Below are 20,722 nucleotides of genomic sequence, written 5' to 3' on the forward strand. Positions count from 1 at the left end.
GTATCTCATATTAAGGTACCTGTCAAAGAATATATTTCAAGCCTACACATTAATTTATGTGTCATCTCGATGTGCATTTGGCTTCATTGGAAGTATTCCTACACTTGAAAATGATTTTGTTTATTCAAGTAGAGTAGGATAGGTAAGGAAATAAAAAATAAAAGATAAGAGAAAAAATAAAATTTAAGGGGAAAAGTTGAAAACCTCCTTTGAGGTGCCTGAGTTTGGTGCATTGATTGAAAACCTTCATGGGGTAGTCAATGGGTTGAAAAAAGGAAAAAAAAGAGAAAAATAAAATATTTCCAACGTGAAAACCTCCTTTGAGGTAGCTCGATAGACCTACTAATTGAAAACCTCACTGAGGTGGCTAGTAGGCCTAGAAGAAAAAAGAAGAAGAAAAAATTAAAATCTTTGCTCCATGTATCTCTGTCTCATGAATGCAAGTGTTGTCCAACCTCTGCAAGCAATAAAAACAAGTTATCTAGCAAAAGAAAAGTTGACCACAAGCCTAGTCAAAAGAAGTCAAATTTTGACTCTCTCCTCCTTTGTTCAAATGCTCCAATAGGACCAAGGCCATGCCAATCCATCACCCTCATCTATTTCCACCATCCACCGATCATTCCCAAGCTTTTCCCATTCATTTTACTTGTTGTCCTAAAATACTACAGGAAGGCTGTGTTTTACTACAGGAAACATAAATACATAGAGCATAAAATTATTTTTTTCATATATTGAGAACCATGCATAAAATTGCCAAGTCGTTTCATATGGAGATGCATATGGATGATTCTAACATGCTCAAGTGATTTCAACAAATTCCAGTGAACATTTTTCGAGAAAACAACCTCCATCACCTGCAACCATTTTTTATTTTTCTCGATATTTGTGCATCCATTTACAAAGTTTTTTCATGGGGAGATGCATATGAATAATAGTAACATGCCCAAGAAATTTAAGAAAATTCCAGTGCATGATTTCCAGGAAAACGACCTCCATCAAATTTAGCCATTTTTTTTTTCTTGAGATTCATGCATCCATTGGCCAAAATTTGTTTATGGAGAGATGCATAAGGATGATGCTAACATGCTTAGAAAATTTCAGGTCAATCTGGTATATAATTTGGGAGATATGGGCTTAAACAAACTCCTACAGATTTTCTAGTAGTACTACAGGATGTCCTCCTTGACTACATGAAATAGGCTAAAGGGTATATGAAGGTATGGAAGGTGAAATAAAGTGTGGAAAAAGTGTCTAATGGTGGAATAGGGTATAGGAAAGGTGAACATCACCCATGGACAAGCCCAACACTCTAAGAAGGTTGGATTTGACTAAAATATCTTGATCATGGTAACTGGAAGACAAAGGTTTAGAATTACCAAGCTATGAAGACCTATTCAGAAGAAGCAAAATGAAATTATCACCTCCAGAGGACCATGGATCGATCATCAGTTCAGCAGAAACATGGATGCCTCTCCAACAACCATCAAATAGGTACAGTTATGAAATATTCTTGACCTCTTCTCTTGAGCATATTATAGTTATAAATTTGATGTCAATGCATGAGAGATGGGATTTTATAAGTTAAGAATGGGTCAGTAGTATTAGCCACCTTCAACTAGTTAATTACAACTCACTCCTTGACTCATGCAATGTGGAAAAGCCAAATTAGGAAGGGTGATGATTTCGAGCAATGGGACAATAGTTAAAAGAGGAAAATTATACAAAGTCCAAGTCACCACAACACTCCAAGCCCTCCATCCACTTCATATCCACTATCTATCTGTCATTCATCCATCCCATTTCATAAGAAAAAAATTAATATTTTTCAAATACAAACCCTACACTCTGTCTCACCCTGAAAATTTATTGAAAAAACACAGAGCACATCCTTTCCATTTTCACAAACCTACACTACTTCCTATGAGCCCTGGCATCATCCTCCAACTCCTCTACATTATTTATCATCACTCACATACATTTAGAAGACCTTGAAAGAGAAGGAATGACTACTACAAGAAGGAAGAATTCTACTACGAGAAGGAAGCAAGGAAGAAATTGTGTTAAAACACAAAATTGCAGTGCATAAGAGAGACCTAATCAAAACAGAGAACTCAAAATCCTTTAGGCAATCATCTAGGCCACAATAGAGAAGAAGAAGGCAACAAAAGTCAAGAAGGCATTCACCATAAAAATATAACTCAAAATGTAGTGATGAAAAGAGGATTTCCAAGAGGTCTCTAATCTCTTTCTAGATTTTTTCCAAGGCCTAAAAGATGTTATATAAAGGGGAGAAAGGCATGGAAGTCAATTTTATGACCTACCCTAGGCTTAGACTATCATTTTTGCTCAAAACAAGTTTAAACAAGTTTAAACAAGCTACTACAGGGTTTCATGTAGCTACTACAGGCTGCTACCGAGTTTCCTGTAATTACTACAGGAATTACTACAAGATGTCCTAGCTCTCATATAAAGGCGTTGTGAAGGTTTCAAACGTGTCCAAATGGTGGAAAAAGGTAGTAGGAGGTTGGAGAAATATGTGGAAGACCTTGTCCAGCTGAAAAATATTCAAGAACCCATCTTGAATAAGGGGAAAAAGGCAGGCTAATGGTCTCAAGAAACACTATGGTTTTTTCTATGCATAAACAGTTTTGGAAAAATAAGTGAAAATGGAATGAAGGTTTCAATCGAGAGGATAGGAATGAAATGGATCTACAAGCCAACAAATTTCACTTGCAAAGAAGAAAATTATTTTTGTTTTCTTGAAAGAATGTTAAACAATCATGAAAAGAACAACCACATTTTTGTGCTTATCCTCACAGAACTTACAACTAATATTATTAAGAGAAAGGACTGAGGAATGCACAAGAGAGAGGCCACCAGGGCCATGAATGAGGCACAATGTGGTCACTAATCTGCTTAGAGGATGAGCAACACTTTTAGCCAGGGTGATGATGGGAATCTAAATTAGACATAGATTAAGGCCCATCTTACCATCCTTCAGCACATTAAACCTCTCTTTTTACATTAGATAATGTATCTTTAACTTTAATATGTTCATTAGGAAATTTTATGGCTAATTGTATATTTGTGTCTAATATTATTTATTTTTTTGGAATAATATGAGAATATTGCGTAGATTATGGAGATTTAGAGGAGGAGATAATCTAAGAACTTTCTCCCTACTATAGGAGGATCAATATTAAATACTAAATCAACAAGAAATTTTGGAATTATCTCACAGATTGTAGAGCTCCAATGATTGAGAAAATATAGGAATGTGTTCCCTGCCATTTAATGCATATTCCTAGTATTAGGAACCAGATCCACTAATCAAGGGATTTTGGTGGGGAAATCTTCCTCCTTTCATGAGGAATGATTCCTAATAATTTTGCATAAGTAACAAATCGAATTTTCCTATAGGGTGTGTTTTCTATTAGTCTTATTGTGGACAGAACTCGTATTTTTGTAGCTCCACTTTCATTTTCTGCAGGGATGTAATTGTATTGATGGAAATAATGAAGACTTGTGACATTTTCAGATAGTGGTCTCCTTCATAGGACTCTTATTTTCCTTGGACTTGGCCATCCTAGTAGCCTTAGATCCCTTTTGTATCATTTACTTTTCTTCTATTCACTTTTTATTCACATGCATCTCTTGTTCTTGTCCTTTTTCTATTTCTGCATTTAGTATTAATGATTTCTTGTTGTAGGATTGCATTAAATGGTTGAAGTTATTTTTCAAGATCAGAAGCATCATTTCATCATTGGAACATATTTGGAAGGCCATAGTAATCATTGAGTTACTTGGATTAGTTTGTTTATTCCCAAATCTAGATTTCTAAATGTCCTTTGTGGCAAATAACAGTAGATCTATGCTATTTTTTAGAGAATTATAATGATTTTCAATAGAGTTTATTCCAATTCCATTATATCACAAAAGAATTGAACAAGAGAAAATACTACATTGCATTTTCACTTGATTAAGTTAGGCATTTGATAGATTTACTAGCTCACTAGTTCTCAAATTTCTAGATTTTAGAATAGTAACTTTCTGCTATTTTTTAGTATGGGTTAGTAGAGGTATTATTGAGTGATTCCACTTAGAATGGAGACCTAATACATCCTATTCAAGATGAAATTGTCCCATCCAATTTGGATATTATTTTCTTGTTCATTAAGTGAATTATAATTTCTTGTAGTAAATCTATTGTTTCCTGTAGTACTCTTCCATCATGTATATACTTTCCTAAATTTTCTCAAGAAGTGGTTGTTGTCCCTTATGGTTGAATCAAGACCCCTAGGCTCTAAATCAATGATTATGGAATACTAAATACCACTTAGGACCTGCCTCTTTACCCATGCCAAACATTTTAGCAATTTGGGTTAATGGACAAATTTATGAATTGGATAATACAATGATAATTTTGTCGATTGTCACATCCAATGAATTTTGTTAATGGATCTAAACTTTTTGAAATGTAATGGCTGAAATTTAGTTCATGATCTTTACTTTATGTCATTAGAATAGGTTTCTTTCCTTGTATTTTATTTCTTGCAATAGGTTAAGGTTTCCATTTAGAGAATTTCATTTTCTGCAATTAGTTTAGCATCTGATTTTATTACATTCACTCCATTACTCCATGACAGAAAATAAAGGACACATTGTATGTTGCACATATGAAAGGTGATTTTTCCGATAAGGCAAAATCCCTTTCATTTACAAATTTTGATCCTGAGGCCTGTGGGTTATGGCCCACAAACCTATCAGAAGCGTTATTGAGGCCTTAAGCCTTTAAACCCAAAACCATTCAACTTAATCGATACACAGGAAATACACATGGAAATATGGAAACACCTGCTTCGAACCCATAAGCCGGATCTCAAAAAGAATGAATCGCGTTCATAAATCATCAGGTCCACACATCAAAGACATCTCCATGGTGTTGCTCCTTCCTTTCCCTAATTGCTAATCAAGCAACTTGCACAACAATCTTCCATTGTTGATCAACTCCTTTTGATCTGACGGTTGACATTGATTTCGGGTGGACCACTTGCATGGTGGTTACCCACCCGAAATTAGTGGTTTTTCTCTCTCCTCTACTACTAAATGTCGAGTAGTTAATGGAATGAGGTGCCCAGCCCGAATTACCACTTACTACTTTTTTCTTGCACGAAATACCATTTCCTGTATGAAATCCACCTTTTCGTTGATTATCTTCTGCATGCCTTCTCTATGTGATGATTGTTAGATCTGTAGATCTATCGATCAGACGGCTCTCACTCCCCTTTAACAATCCGCTGATGCGATATGAATACTCTACTCCATGCGAATTAATCCAGTCCGTTGATCCATGAGATCCAATGACCCTTGTGCATCCACTCTTCTCTTCTCGTTCTATTGATGGACTTATGCCTTTCACAGGTTTCCTCTACCATAATCTGTTTCACACATGACACCCATATAAAAATAATATGATTAACATTTGATCATCATCAATCCTTCTAGTGATCGATGGTCGATCAACACTCCAACACACAGAATAACTCAGAAAGACATAAATACACAGATACATGGAATTCACACACACAAGTAGATTTATATTATACATAATTGATTACATTCTAAGGCATTTCAGCCTTAGTCACACTTCCCCCTCTCGACTACATTGAATCTACACTCTGGTTCCACAAATCTCTATCTGTCACTCTATCTCATCTCTCTTACACAGACTCTCTTTTTATAAGATATTACAACAGTCATGGATCATTTAAGATGCACGATTTCCTCCCACAATCACTCAACAAATCCCTAATCTCCCGTTATGCATACATATGGCAGATTAAATTACATTAAATAAGTCTTCTAGAGACTTATCCATTCCATCATTTAGCTTAGTTTTAATAGAATTTGTCCCCAGTTTTTCTCATTTGTCCACGTCTCCTCCTTTCTCAGCTTTGGATTCCTCCTTAAATGAAGATTGCCTAGATGCTCCTCCATCATATAGTGTTGATACCTCTTAAGTTTATACGAACCCCGGGTTGATAATTAAAGTTGGTATTCTTGGGATTTATTCTTGTTGCAATACTGAGGCTCATCACTAGGGTGCTTCAGAAATTTACTATCATATAGCAGCATGAGAATTCCAATATGGAATTGGTTATGCTTAATGTAATAATCATGTCATGCCTTCTCCCTAGCCTTTTACACAGTTTGGTGGATCCCTACCAAGGATTTGTCTTATTAAATCTATAATAACTCTTTCAGCCTTTTCTCTATTATACTGGAATATATCAACTATATTTTGGTAGTAACATAAAGACTATGGATAATGAATTCCATTGACATTGTTATTTCCTACCCATATCCCAACAAGAATGGTGTTTGACATGTAATCTTCTTTGACATATCTTAGTAGACCCATAGCATTGTAGGAATCCTCAAGTACCAGTAATCCCTATTCATATTGTATACCTTCTTCATTGTTTTCTCTAGAATCTTATTGATGGCGTTAACTATACCATTCACTTGAGGATAATATGGTGTTCTCTTTTGATGGTGCAAATAGAATTATTCTTCTAATGCTTGAATGGTTTGATTTAGAAAGTGAGTCCTTTGGTCACTCATCAAGGCTTTAGGACATCCAAAGCAATTGACAACATTATCAAATAAAAATATTTTTCTGGTATTTTTGTGACAGTCCTTGAAAGGAGTTTCCTCATCCCATTGTATGACATAATCCAACACAGTTATAATATATTGTTCTCTGCTTCTATTTCATGGTGAATTAATAAGTTCAATGATATATAAAACCCACTTATCAAATTATTGGAGTATTAATAGTGAGTTATGGAGTGGCATTTAATCCTAATGCGAAGGTTTTCCTACTCTTTCAAAAACATAAAATAAGTGTGACAAAACTTCATCATGTCATGGTGTACTATCAACCACCAGAGACATGCATGAAAAAATTTCTATTTAGTTGCTTTTCCTCCATAGTGTCCTCTAACCACTCCACGAGATTTCATCAAAATGATTGACCTTTCATGCTATACTACACAACTATGGAGTATACCATATTCTCTTAGCTTGTATAAACAACCCGGAATCAATTGATAGCCTACCACCTTTACTACCAATTGTTTCTTCTATGCAATTCTGTAATCTTATGGTGTTGTTCATGTGCTGACTCACTGAGGAAGCAGATGTTCTATTCAAAATAACCATCTACCATATCAACCCTAAATAATTATGCATATCGTAAGTTGTCATTCATGTTTCATGAATCCTCACTAAATAGGATTCTATAAAAGTGATCTAGCCCTATGTTTATCCTACCAAGCTTCATTATCACCTCAAAGTCATGCTCCTGGAAAGGAAATAGCCAAATGCATATTTTCCCTAAATGACATAGGGTTTTTGATGATGTAGCATAATGAAGAGTGGTCAATAGACAATTTTAAATGTGATCCTAGCAAGTAGTACCTAAATTTCTGTAGAGTGTAAGATATCACCAATCCTTCATGCTCCATCATTATATAATTTCACTCTATCAAAGATAGCTTCCTGTTGGAAAATGTGATTGGGTATTCCATCTTAGGCACTCTTGGTTCTACTAGTACAACTCCCATTGCAATGAATGACACATCCACATGAACATGAAACTCTTTTCTCCAATCAAGGAATATGAGGATCGACACAAATACTAATTTATCCTTTAATTTGTCCATTTCCTGTTGGCACTCTGCAGTCCATTTGAATCTTATGTCCTTCTTCAATAATATTTTGAATAATGTATTAATTTTCATATGCCAATGCATAAAACTTATGTAGTATCTAGTATTCTCCAATGTTGCATGGATTTTCCAAACTAAAATTGGAGGTGGAATGTTCACGCTAATCACAATATTTATTGGATCCACCAAAAACAATTTTTGGCACACAACATGGCCTAGAAGAGTCCCCATGCAAAAATAAAAAAAATACATTTATTTAAATTTAGGGAAATATGTACCTATCTACATCTATTCATCATGAATCGTAGTACATCGATATGATTTTTCAATAGACAAAATACAATCCACCCATCCCAATAGACCTCTAAAAATTGATGTATAAAATACTTAGATGATGCAACTACCACTTGACGAATGATCCCCACTCCATAGAAAACATCTTATTATGGAGGTCCTCATTAGTAATCTTAATCTAATGGTATCCTTGGAAACCATGTATCAAGGATTAGGTCTCATGTCCTCTAATTTTTTCCAAAACTTCATCAATGAATAGTGTGGGGAATTGGTCATGAACACAAGTGTCATTCAACTTCCTCAGATCTACAAAAATCTAAATGTCACCAACTTTATTGGTTTTATGACCATTATACTAACCCACTCAGACTTATCAACAAGTTCTATTATTCCATCATCCAACATCCTATCAAGGTATTCTTCAACTTTCTACTTATATATTTCCTTCAGTTAGTAAGGTCTCTATCAAACTAATTTAGCATGTAACTCCAAAGAAATTTTCTTGTACCCTAACTTTCCCACTATACCCTTCATCTCTAGAAATAAATCTTGGTATTTGTGTACTAAGTCAGATATTTTTCAAACAATTTCCTCATCCCAATAGTATCCAATCACTATGAAGTTGGGGTTGTCCTTTTTTACAATATTCACTTTGCAGTTTTTGATTGTTTTAATGTAGTTATGCATGGTGGATTCCAACTATGGCATGATTTCCTCATGTTCTCCATTTAATTCTGAAATATGGAGATCTCTAGGATCTTCATCATCATTAATCTCTTCTGCAACAATGTAACACTTTTACAACTTCTTTGTAGCCTAAAAATTATAATGAAGTGTGCAGAGTGGTACCTTCTTTGATGTAATCCTCGGTCCGGGTGAAAATATTTTGTCCTTTATACAATGTAGTGCTTAATCAACCAATTGATCATCTGATTCAAACTAAAAGGTTAATATCAAATTCTTTATTATTTTACCCTATGTGTGGTACCCCATTGCATCTCCAATTGCAGATAGCAATTTTGGAGCATAATATCCAACGTATGTAAAATGTGTTATACACAATAAACCTCTAGAACCTTATCCTCTCTTCATTCTATAATACATTTATTTAGGTGAGTCATCTAGGATTCCTTCACAAATTTCATTTCTTTACAATCCCCAGAATCCAATCCAAACTAAATCTACAACTTGTTCCTACAGTACTACTGAGACTCTGTCTGCCACTTATGGATTTTAGATCAACACAATAGAGTATCTTTCAGAGTGACATCTATTATTGGTAGCCTGAGATGATCTAACAACTATATTTCAAATTCTTTAATAAAAGTGAAACAAATTGTCAATCTATTGACATAGGAAGGTTCCCAATTTTTTTTACTAATAGATTGTACTATATAGGTTATGCATGTGAACCTCCATGTGGAAACCTCATAAAGTCACTTCTACCAATCCTCCAATGTTTCGTTCAAGTTCGATGAATAGGAAGTAATACTATGTTAACTCATCATGCCATTTTTTTAGATTGAACTAATCATCACACCAAGCTATTGTTTTATAAACATTATTGAGGTCTAATGTAATAAGGTCATCTCTCATAGGCTCAACATAATGGTCCTCTTCTTTAGGATTTAGAGGCACGACAACCATAAAATATCCTGACTTGAAAACCATCTTCCTTTACTTCATATTGCTAATAGCTTGATTATCAAAATCCCACTAAATTATAAGAAACGCTTCATAATGATCTATGTCATCCATGATCTCAATGAATTCAAAGTCTACCTCACTCCTTACTCCATCATTGTCAACTTCGACATCTGATAGTATTCAAATAAAAAATATCTTATAATGATTGGAAAGTTATAGTTGAATCAATGACCACATGACATTTGGCTTACCCACTATTTCCCATGTATCATTTGTTAGTATATTTACATCGGGTCCCAAATCCAACATTTTGTTGTCCATTTCATAGTCTCAATCTAGCCATTGAACCATAATTTTGTATTTGTGAACCTCTGGTGAAATTATTTCTTTATTATCTTCTACATAACCTATCTAGGAATGTCTTCCCTCTCATGTGCATAGTGGTCAATTATTTCCTTCATGAAATGTTCAATCATCCGACATAATGTTTCCAAAGCACACTCATCCTTCATCAAATATAAACAAATTTTAAGAAATTTTTGAATGGGTCTTACCTCCCTAAGAATCACTTAAGGTGGAGTATTATTTTAGATTAATGGAGGCTAGTCATGGAATATTACCATTGATGAATGCATTATTAATCTTAACGCACCCCATTCAGCTACTTGGAAATCCTTCATAGCCCCTTAATATGTTTGTCTTTCTTTGAACATTTCAAACTTTAAAAGAGGTTTTATAGCCTCCTGAACCAAATGGTGAGCTTGATTTGGTGGGTTCACAACATCCATGCTAGTCCTATTTCCTCCTCTTATTACTATGGACACCTAAGGGCATTCCTTTCAAGCCTCAACTATGACCATATATGCATTCAATTGTTACTTATCATGTCACTTTGTCAATAGTAACATTAAATCTTCTATAGCATGGTCTAACTGCTTGTAGTATGTACAAGTAGAGTAGGGTTGTAAGTAGTCTCATTCCATATGTCCCAATTTCCCACAGTTGCAACAGAAAACATCTTTTTTTATGCCCAAAGCCTCCTCGTCCTCTAGTAGAGGGGCCTTATTCTCTTCTTGAAGAATATAGATCCCTAGTTGGTTCATTAAATTTTCTTTTTTCATAGGGATACACACCACCATTATCCCCTCTTGTATTGTGCATGTGGTAAGGATCATAGGTCTTCTCACATATTGATTGAAGTGCATGACATGAATGAATATTATGTCCAATATATTTTTAAAAATAACAAAACAGGGTTTGCGTTGAATTATAAAATTTTTGGATCATTGTGAAGTTGGTATTTACGTACCCCTATACTTGAAAAACTTCACACCATAAAATTTTCCATTCGTCTAATGGATTCACTACCCCTATTGTGATGTAATCGGTTAGTGTCAAGCATTCATTTCTATGGTGACCTTCTCTCCTACATATGGTGCACCACACCTCTTTGAACTTTTCCTTTTCCTTTTTTACCTCCTACAACTATATGGTTAGAGAAACCAGTTGCAAGTGCACTTTCTCCATGCATATGCTACTTTCCCCACCTATAGGTGTATCTTCTAATGGTATCAATGTCTCAAATGCTTCTCACTGGGAAGTTACCTTCTTTTGCATGAATGGAATTCTAATATGCAATAAAAATCATACAATAAACCATTCCTAGTGTTGTGCGTCAAGAATATGAAATGTCAATAGGACCACCAATACCTTATATTGATGGTCATAATAAAAACCAAACTCCATAACATTCTACTTAATTTCCTTCATCTTTTTTATGCACTGTGATTTAGAATTTAGCTTCTTAAATAATTTCAATGGTGCTTGCTTGATATCTACCAACATCTTGGGCTGCCATGGGGCCATTGTAGATTTATACTTAATGTAATACACTAACACACGGTCTTGAAAGGTCATTTATAATTGGGCAATACTCGTCCCCTCATCTGGAATATGCTTCACTATCCATAGTTCCTCACAGATGAGCCAATGATGTTTGAGATTCTTTGTCATAGTTCCATGAAACATTTGTAGTCTTAGTGTAGAAACAGCTTCAACCATTTTCTTTCTTTTGTTGTATTCCTATTCAAAATTCAATTCCTATGTAATCTAAAGGGTGACTCATGCTACTTCTCCTATTGCTACTCCATGGTCCTTCCTCCAATTTCTTCATCCTATTCCCCATTATCAGTCTCACTATCTAGATGTCTTTTAAAAACTATCTTTGATGAATGAGAAAATATAACAATCAATTAATAATTTACCTTAGATTTTGTGAGTGCAATTAGGGTCATAGGTTCTATTTGTAGGATGGCTAAGGCTTGGACAATGGGATGCCTCAAATCTCTTGCATAAGGTAGGTATTCTTCCTCCTTTATCTCCTCTTTTACAATACTTCAATTGTGTTCTTCCCTCTCATCTCCTTCATTGTAGTACCTCTCCCTTGTGCCTTGGGTAGAGGGATCGCATGACACAATGCTCCACTCCTAGTGTAGGATATCCTCTTCTCTCACCTCTGCACCACTCTCCACACTCTCTCCCTCTCGATTTTCCCTGTGATCTGGATCTTCTCTGTCATGAACACTCTGATCCTATGTGGCATAATTTTTCCTCCATCTTCTATCAAATATGGGTTCCATCATAGTTTTCTTACCTTTATCTAGGTTGCATGCATACATCATCCCACTATGCAGGGTACTAGCCACCCTATTTGCCTCATCCCCTATTACTGACGAGATGTAGGTCTCCATTGATCTTATACTAATCACAACACTAATAATCCTACACCTCTTGGGAGATCTACACCCGTTATATAGATCCTCTTTTAGCACTGAATCAGCTACATCTCCAATCATTTGTCTGTTTCTTGGAATTCTTCCCTGTATCTTCCTCTGAACCTTCAACACTTCTATTACATATGCTCTCTTTCTTCACTTATCTTTGCATCACTTGTCCCTTCTGTAGCTTAGACTACCCTTTGTTCAGCTCCCTGATTCCCTACATCTCATAAAGATTTTTTCTCTCATCGTATTAGATTCTGGTGACATTAGACCTTTGTCACAAAGAAAAATCTTTACTCGAGTTGGTCATACTCTCAAATACTGTCCTTTCAATTTCTATAAGAAATCCCTTTTATCCGCATTGTAGGACTGAGTAGACTCTAATAGAAATTCAAGTACATATCCTTAAAGTACACCAACTAACCAAAAATCAATAGCTCTAGATATTAGGTTACTCACTATGTTCAACTGTAGTAGTAAATATCGTGTTTAGATGTACAGTTTTGGTAAGTTTCAACATCATTGTCACTCTTCCTCTCACTTCATCCACTCCCATAGGATTACAAAGCACTCAGTAAAGAAAAATGATTGAAATTATGAAAAGGTGTACCTCTATAGCCACTCTTCGAGAGTGATACACATATTTCTTCACTTTTCCATAGCATACTTGTGTTGTTTATGGTCAAACCACCATTCTATTTCTTCTCTCATCAACCTCCACATCCCCTTATTCAATGCAGATCTTTAGATCTTTACAACAGAACAATTTGTTGATGTTCAAGGGTGATCAAGGGTTCATATTTAAGACAATAAAGCCCCCTCGAATACTGACATTTTCAACACCTGCAACTAGGTTAGGTATCACCAAAGGGATATTGATGGATTTGTATAGCCTTTTAAGGTTATGCTAAGGAAGAGAGGAAGTAAAGCTGACTTTGATTCAGAAAAACCCACCCGAAACTATTACACACACCATATGTTTCAATTGTATTCATTAAATAGAAGTAAATTTAACATCTTTAAAACATAATTTCGAACATTCCCATTATGGTATGAGGTACATCAACCTAGTGAAAATACATTATCTAGACAACAAAATAAATATCTAATAGGAATGTATTAAGTGAGTTCCACAACTATGTCCGATGTGAAGAAGGGAAAATAAATTCTTTCATTTATAGAGCGACATAGTTATTAAAATTATACTTCAACCATAAACTATCCACATGGAACATTTTCCAAAAACACTCAAAATATTTAACTTATTCGTTGATCTAACCATTGTTACAAAATACATATGAAACAGAATAAGGAATTGGCATCAAAGCTTTGCATATTTCATTTCATAATAGACATCATATGTAGTATAAGTTACACAAAAGTACCATACACCCAAACAAGAGAAATCAGATCATCATCATTCATATTAATTATTTAGCCAGTGCCATACAATAATAGAGTAAATATTAACAATATGACAACAGACTATCAAAATCATAGTACAACACTCAAACATAACATTCTACCATTGAAAAAAAATCCTTATATAGCTTTAGTCCTTAGCATAATTCTCCCAAGAATCTTCCACCTGCTCACCTAGACAGCTCGATCTGATGATTTTTCCTCATAAATGTCAAGCCACAACTAATTGTTGGACCACACTAGGTCAAATCAAACTTCTTACCCCAACTAGATAACTCTCATAGCTAGAGGTTGTGTTTTCAATTGGATAATATATTAGTTATGACGTGGTCTTCTTGGCCTTTGTTAGACATCTATGTTGTTTTATGAGCATATGTATGACATGATATTTGTGATGTCCAACACCCTATATGCTTTTCTCCATACTTTAGAAAAAAATCATTTTTTTCTCCTTTTTCTCCTTTTTTCTCGTTGGCCACAATAGGCCACCAATATTATTCATGGCTTTCCCCTGAGAAAGATGGCATGGTTGTGCATGAAACAAAGGGAGGACATTTGCATGTTTTCCCAAAATAATTTCAAACTTTTGTTTACATGTGTACAAGATTGTATTTTCTTCCTCTATCAATCCCATAATAGTTATTGTAATCTCAACAGGTGTAGGAATAGTTTGGAATAAAGGTTCATTGTCAACAATGAGTTGTTGCATGGTGGTCCGTTTTGTAGCAAGGTCCTATGTGAGTTGCATGGATTCGTCCTACAGATATACCACTTTCTAAACAAATTACTGTTGTTTAGCTCTCCACTCATTAATTTTTTGTGTAGTGCCACACTTTCTAGTAGTGCAGCTGTACAATTTGCTTTGGGTAGAGATATCAAACTACCACTTACAGATCCAATTTGTTACTCATCAATTTAAATTCTTATACTGATATATTTAAGCTCGACACTATTCTGTAACTTATTTCACATGTATATGGTGACATCGTATAATATGGTGCACTCATGCTCAAGATCCTATCCGCTTTCAAAAAATTCAAAGGCTAGATGCACCGCTTCTCACCTATCTACTTCCTCTAGAGAGATAGTGGGATTTATTTGTGACCGCATATCTTCCACCTTTTACTTTAGGCCATGGATGACCAATTTATTTTTTCATAATTTCTCCACTGCGGGAGTGTCGATTTCTATTATGACACCTGACATTTCAATTTGTACTTCTACTACTGCTGTTTTGTGTGTCCCTTATCACTCTATGACATTTTTTTCATGGTTCTAGTAGTTGTGTGTGTGCCACTTATAGAATATCATACTCATTAGTGACCTATGCCACATTCATTGAGGTTTCATGTCCTCTAATCTAAGCTTATTTTGCAATGGATTTTTGTAATGAATGTAAACCGTGCATAAGCAATTTTGACATAAGTAATTTTCTTTAGGGTAATGCGTGAGCCCACTATTATATATCGGTGTTGGAGAAGTGCACTAAGAATTGGGGAACAACCAAGTTGTGGCACTCCATCAAAGAAGAAGATGGTTGTGATTTCTCTAACCAGCTCTCTAGTGCAGGAGATGCACTTTGGCCACGATTGCAATAGTTTCTTTTTCCACACTAAGTGTAGGAGTGGTAGCCCTAAATGATTCAATAAAAAAATTGATTTCTCCAACTTGGTTCTATAGTTCCCACTGCTCCCACACTTCTTTTTCAGTGGTGTCATGAGCAGGGGAATCCCTTGTTTTGTCACTTCTTTAATCTGCTCTGCTAATTTCTCTATGTCTTCCTCTTACAAAGAAGTTACTTTTGTACTTTTCAGTTAGGTAGCCTTTCTCTTATTGCTTGCACTATGTTGCTAACCTTTTAGTGGTTTCTCTTCTCCTATTATCAGTACTTCCTCTGCTTCAGGGTCCTAAGGTGGGGGTTATATAAATTAGACTCGCTATGGAGCCATTTTCCCTTCCTGTGGTTGACCTTGGCACTCATCCTCTACACCATTGTCAATTACATGTGTGTCTAGATCCATTGACCATTTCTTCATAATCTAAGACATTATCAACTTTTCAAACATATATAGGCATTGGAATCATTGTTTGTTAGGGTTTGTGTAGGCATAAATGTACAAAAAATATGGTGTGGTATGGAACCGTGTAACAAATTTATAAGCCTCAATAATTTTGACAAGGATCTTAGGTACCTAGTTAATCACATCGCTAATGGCATCCTTTAGCCATCTTGCCTTGATTGAGTTGCCCTCATACACGCCAAACTGCAATTAATTGTTGGATCACACTGGTCTAAATCACAAATGCTACCCACAACTAACTAATTATCACAATTGGAGGGTATGTTGTCAACCAAAGGATATTTCAGTTATTATGCAGTCTTCTTGGCCTCCACCATACATTTGTGTGATCTATCGGAAATCTTCACAATATGTTGTGTGTGATGTCGACCATCCTCTGTATGGTTTCTGCATACAGAGGAAAAATTTCAAATCTTTTTTCCTCCATGGACAAAACTATTGGAAAATTGAGAAGCTTTACTATTATATTAGATTTTCCATTTCTATGATAACTGCTTGTGAAATTTATCGACTTCTTATTAATTTATTTATGTTCTTCTTCATCAAACAATTATCAAATGTAAAACATGAAGATCATAGTACATAAGATATAGGCTCCAAGCTAGGGAAAAACCCCTCCAAGGGTAAAACCAAGAAAATTCTCTTCTTATAGAATCAAATCGAAGTGAGATGTCCAAGGCCCATGATAAAATAAAAAACTTCACCCTAAAGATGTCAAGTTAAACCCTCCTTTAGCACAACAAATCCATCATTAAGAGACCGACAACAAGAGATATATCAAGGAAGAATATTCGTAAATCTTGAGTTCAAGAAGAAACTCCTTCTCTCGTACTTCGACCCTCCTCTTCATCTTTGTCCTTCTTTTGATATTTCAGACCAAAAACATCCAAGTGTGTGTGTCCAAATGAGCTCCATCTTCCCTCTATTTATATTATCCAGAGGGGTGCAAATAAACCTGTCCATTAGGGTAGGATCGACTTGACAGGTAGGATGATTTAGCATTTAGATGGCTTTTTGATCCAAATTACATATTTAAAACTATTTTTTCCTTTTTCTTTACAATAGGTCCAAATAGGACTTTAACTTTTTGACTGAACAAAATGTAGAAGCATGAAAAACATTCTTATCTAAATAAAGTAATAATTCTTGAGCATAAAATGCATGCTTGAAAAATAATTTCTTTTTTTTCTTCCTTTGCATTTTTGCATAAAAATATATAATGACAGAGGTATGATGACAATTATGAAAATCAAACCTAGTTAGATTTTCCAACACAAACAATATGCAACACTATAGAATATCTCGTCCTTACACCCATTAGAGTTCCATGCATGCATGTAAGTGGGCACATCCATATATAATCACCATTCAACATATCAACCAAGTAATCCAAGCTCTCTGCTCCCATTGCTAATTCTAGTACCCCATCCTCCACCCTTTTGAAACCCTCTTATTACCTTACCTCAAAATATACAATAACGCTAGCCCGCACTTGTAGAAACCCTCTTCCATCATTAACATATTATATGTCATATCACGTGATATCATATCTATATTAATGAATTAACTAGTTTAGCTTTTAGTTTTAATATTTTAATACCCACTCATAATTTTTTCCTAAAATAAATCTCATCACAGGCAATACATTTTCTTCCAATGTTATTATATAAACAAATTAAAACTTTTCTTTTGGCCTAAGGAGTATATAATCAATCCATTTTATTTTTAGCTCCTACAACCGCCTTATTTCTCTTAGAAACAACTTTTGTGACCCTAATACTAACATATTACATGCCAATCCTACTAGGGACTTGCGACAAGTGTTATTATATCGACTTCCAACAATAGTAATTTCTAGATGCCATGCTAGGGCAATGCCTACGTATGGAGCCTCATCACAAGGATCAAAAATTTTCAATCAATATGTACAAACTCTATCCCATCTCTAATTTTGTACCTTTGATATATAAGGAGAAAAATCATGTTTCTAACCATTAGACCCTCTCAAGTTTGCACAAAAAAATTGTCTAGGTAGTGACACCTTGCATGACATTAATAACACAAACTTGTTAAGGGACGAGACATTCAGAGACAATACCACATAGGAACTCAATATGTCACTTGTGGGAATTGAACTTGGGTGGGGAGGATAACAATCACTCCTCCCAACCACCCAAAATAAACTAAATTGATAAAATGTTGTGTAGATAGTAATGAGAGCCCACAAGCCAATACTAATAGGAACTTATAACTTGGAAATGTTGAAGATGTTCAAAGACAGTGTTATATAGGGGTGACGCTAAGCATCCTAGCCCATAATTGTTTAGGGATCTAGGTCATTGAACAACAAGACTCAAAGACATTACAACGTCATTAAGCTATGCAATAATCATTCTTCCCAAACATCCGTAATAAACATGATTACGACTATGTTATGAATAACACACCAATATATATAAAATTTAAACTTATATGATCAATAATATGAAAAAAAGAAAAACTTTTGTCAAAAATTACATCATAAAATGAACCATCTAGTAGGGTTCATTCTCACAACAAGATAGTATAAAACGCATGAACAAAAAATAACAAAAAATTGTATTAAATGCATGAACAAAACTTTGATGGTGTGCTTCTTTACCTAAAATTTTCTTATATTTCCTTGTATATAGTTAATAACACCATGGTTATTTAGCCAATTCTTATAAGCCAATTGGTCACGTTACTTAATCCATACACTCGCAGTTAATAAGATTAATGATGAGTGGGAAGGCAGAGGCAACATTGGACAGGGACTCTTAACAACCCCACCGACCCTATGGCGCGCTCTTCTCCAACGAACTTGCACATGGCCATTACAGATCCCGGTCACGCTGGGCCTGTAACGGGCACTACTGCAAAAGGGGCCCGTTAAAAGGTCCCGCACTGCCATTCCGCAACAGGCGACGTACTCGGTACATGCAAATATTATGCTCTATCCTATTAGGAATAGGAATCCGTGATATAAATGAGGACCGTTCAATGGACTTATCGCTACGAAGAGTATAAGTAACGTTTTTTCCTTTTCACAAGAAAAGGAATCCCCCATTTGGGCTGCAGAAGAGATATGGCTGTACGATCAGCTATATCTCCTGCTACATGCATAGGCATGTTTATTTTTTTGTTATTCTGCTGTGTATTTCGTTTGATGCAATGCAGGCATGCATCAGTAGATGGACTGGTCGGAGGAACTGGACTGCTTGACCAAGCGCAGAAGGGATTGAGAATGGAACTTGTGCATACAGATACGTTGCTCGGCAATATTACATCCACTGAGCGCTTGAAACGAGCAGTGGAACGTAGTAAAAAGCGACTAGAAACCCTACAGTTGTCTGCAGTTCTAAATACTAATGCTAGACTTGTTGATGAAATGCAAGTAATCGAGGCCCCTGTGAGTGCAGGGAAAGGTGTGAATGCAGAGAATGGAGAATTTGTCATGAATATGGCGATTGGTACGCCACCTTCATCTTTTTCTGCAATTCTGGACAGTGGAAGTGACTTAATTTGGACGCAGTGCAAGCCCTGCCGCCATTGCTATAATCAGACAATACCAATGTATGATCCTTCATTGTCGTCAACTTACAGAAGGGTGCCTTGCAAAAACCCTCTGTGCTATAGATCGGGCTTCTCTTTTTGCAAAAATAATTCAAGGTGTGTGTACGGGTATTATTATGCTGACGCTGACTACACCAGGGGGATCCTCTCATACGAGACCTTTACCCTTTCTTCTCAATCAGCTCCCCATATTGCGTTTGGTTGCGGGCATCGCAATAAGGGAAGGGGATTCAGCCAGGGAAGTGGATTAGTAGGCTTCGGACGAGGCCCTCTATCCTTAATGTCGCAACTTGGGCCATTGGTCGGTAATAAGTTTTCTTACTGTCTCGTCTCTGTTAATGATTCTCTTTCCAAATCCAGCCCTTTGTTTATAGGTAACACCACTAACTTGAATGACACCAATGTCAGTTCCACTCCTATAATTCTAAGTGTCTTGAATCCATCATTCTATTATATTTCATTGGAGGGAATCAGTGTTGACGGTAAATTATTAGAAATCCCTGTTGGCACTTTTGATCTTCAATCCAATGGCACTGGCGGAGTTATCATAGATTCTGGAACCACTTTCACTCATTTGTTAAGGACGGGTTATGATATTTTGAAAAAAGCGTTGATTTCATCGATTAACCTCCCACTGGTTGAGGGCGGCGTGGGCGGCATGGACCTTTGTTTTAACCTACAGCGTGGCTCTGCAAATCCGAAGATTCCCACTGTAACTTTCCATTTTAAGGGAGCGAATTACCATCTGTCCAAAGAAAACTACATATTGGCTGTTAGCAGTGACGTGCTCTGCCTTGCAATGTTACCGAGTAGTGGGATTTCCATATTTGGTAATGTTCAACAGCAGAATTACCACATACTTTATGATAACGAAAACAATATGCTTTCCTTCTCGCCTGCAGTTTGTGATGCCCTGTGAGCGAGGAAGCAGATTCCTCTGGTAATTCTGCTACATGTATTCCACGATTTATCGGGATTGAAGTGTCGTCATGTTACCGCAGGAGGAACAATTGTTATCTTAGTGCGCACTAATAATAGCTATGGACGTTTTTTGATAAAGGGCAATATGGAAACCCTAACTGTGGATTTCTGTACTTTCATTAAAGTCGGGAAACCTCAAACATTAATTAAAAAGTTAACACACTTGTAGAGATATTTATATCATTAAAAG

General features: G+C 35.7%; 1 pseudogene; it reads left to right on the top strand.

Annotated features, from left to right (window-relative positions):
• Positions 1–20,470, top strand: part of LOC149263804 (aspartic proteinase nepenthesin-1 pseudogene) — a 50,921-nt pseudogene extending 30,451 nt beyond the window's left edge.
• Positions 20,471–20,722: the final 252 nt, after the last annotated feature.

Source organism: Pinus tabuliformis, chromosome 6, assembly GCF_031772625.1.
Source record: "Pinus tabuliformis cultivar Carrire ecotype Pingquan chromosome 6, CPIR1, whole genome shotgun sequence".
Classification (NCBI taxonomy): domain Eukaryota; kingdom Viridiplantae; phylum Streptophyta; class Pinopsida; order Pinales; family Pinaceae; genus Pinus; species Pinus tabuliformis.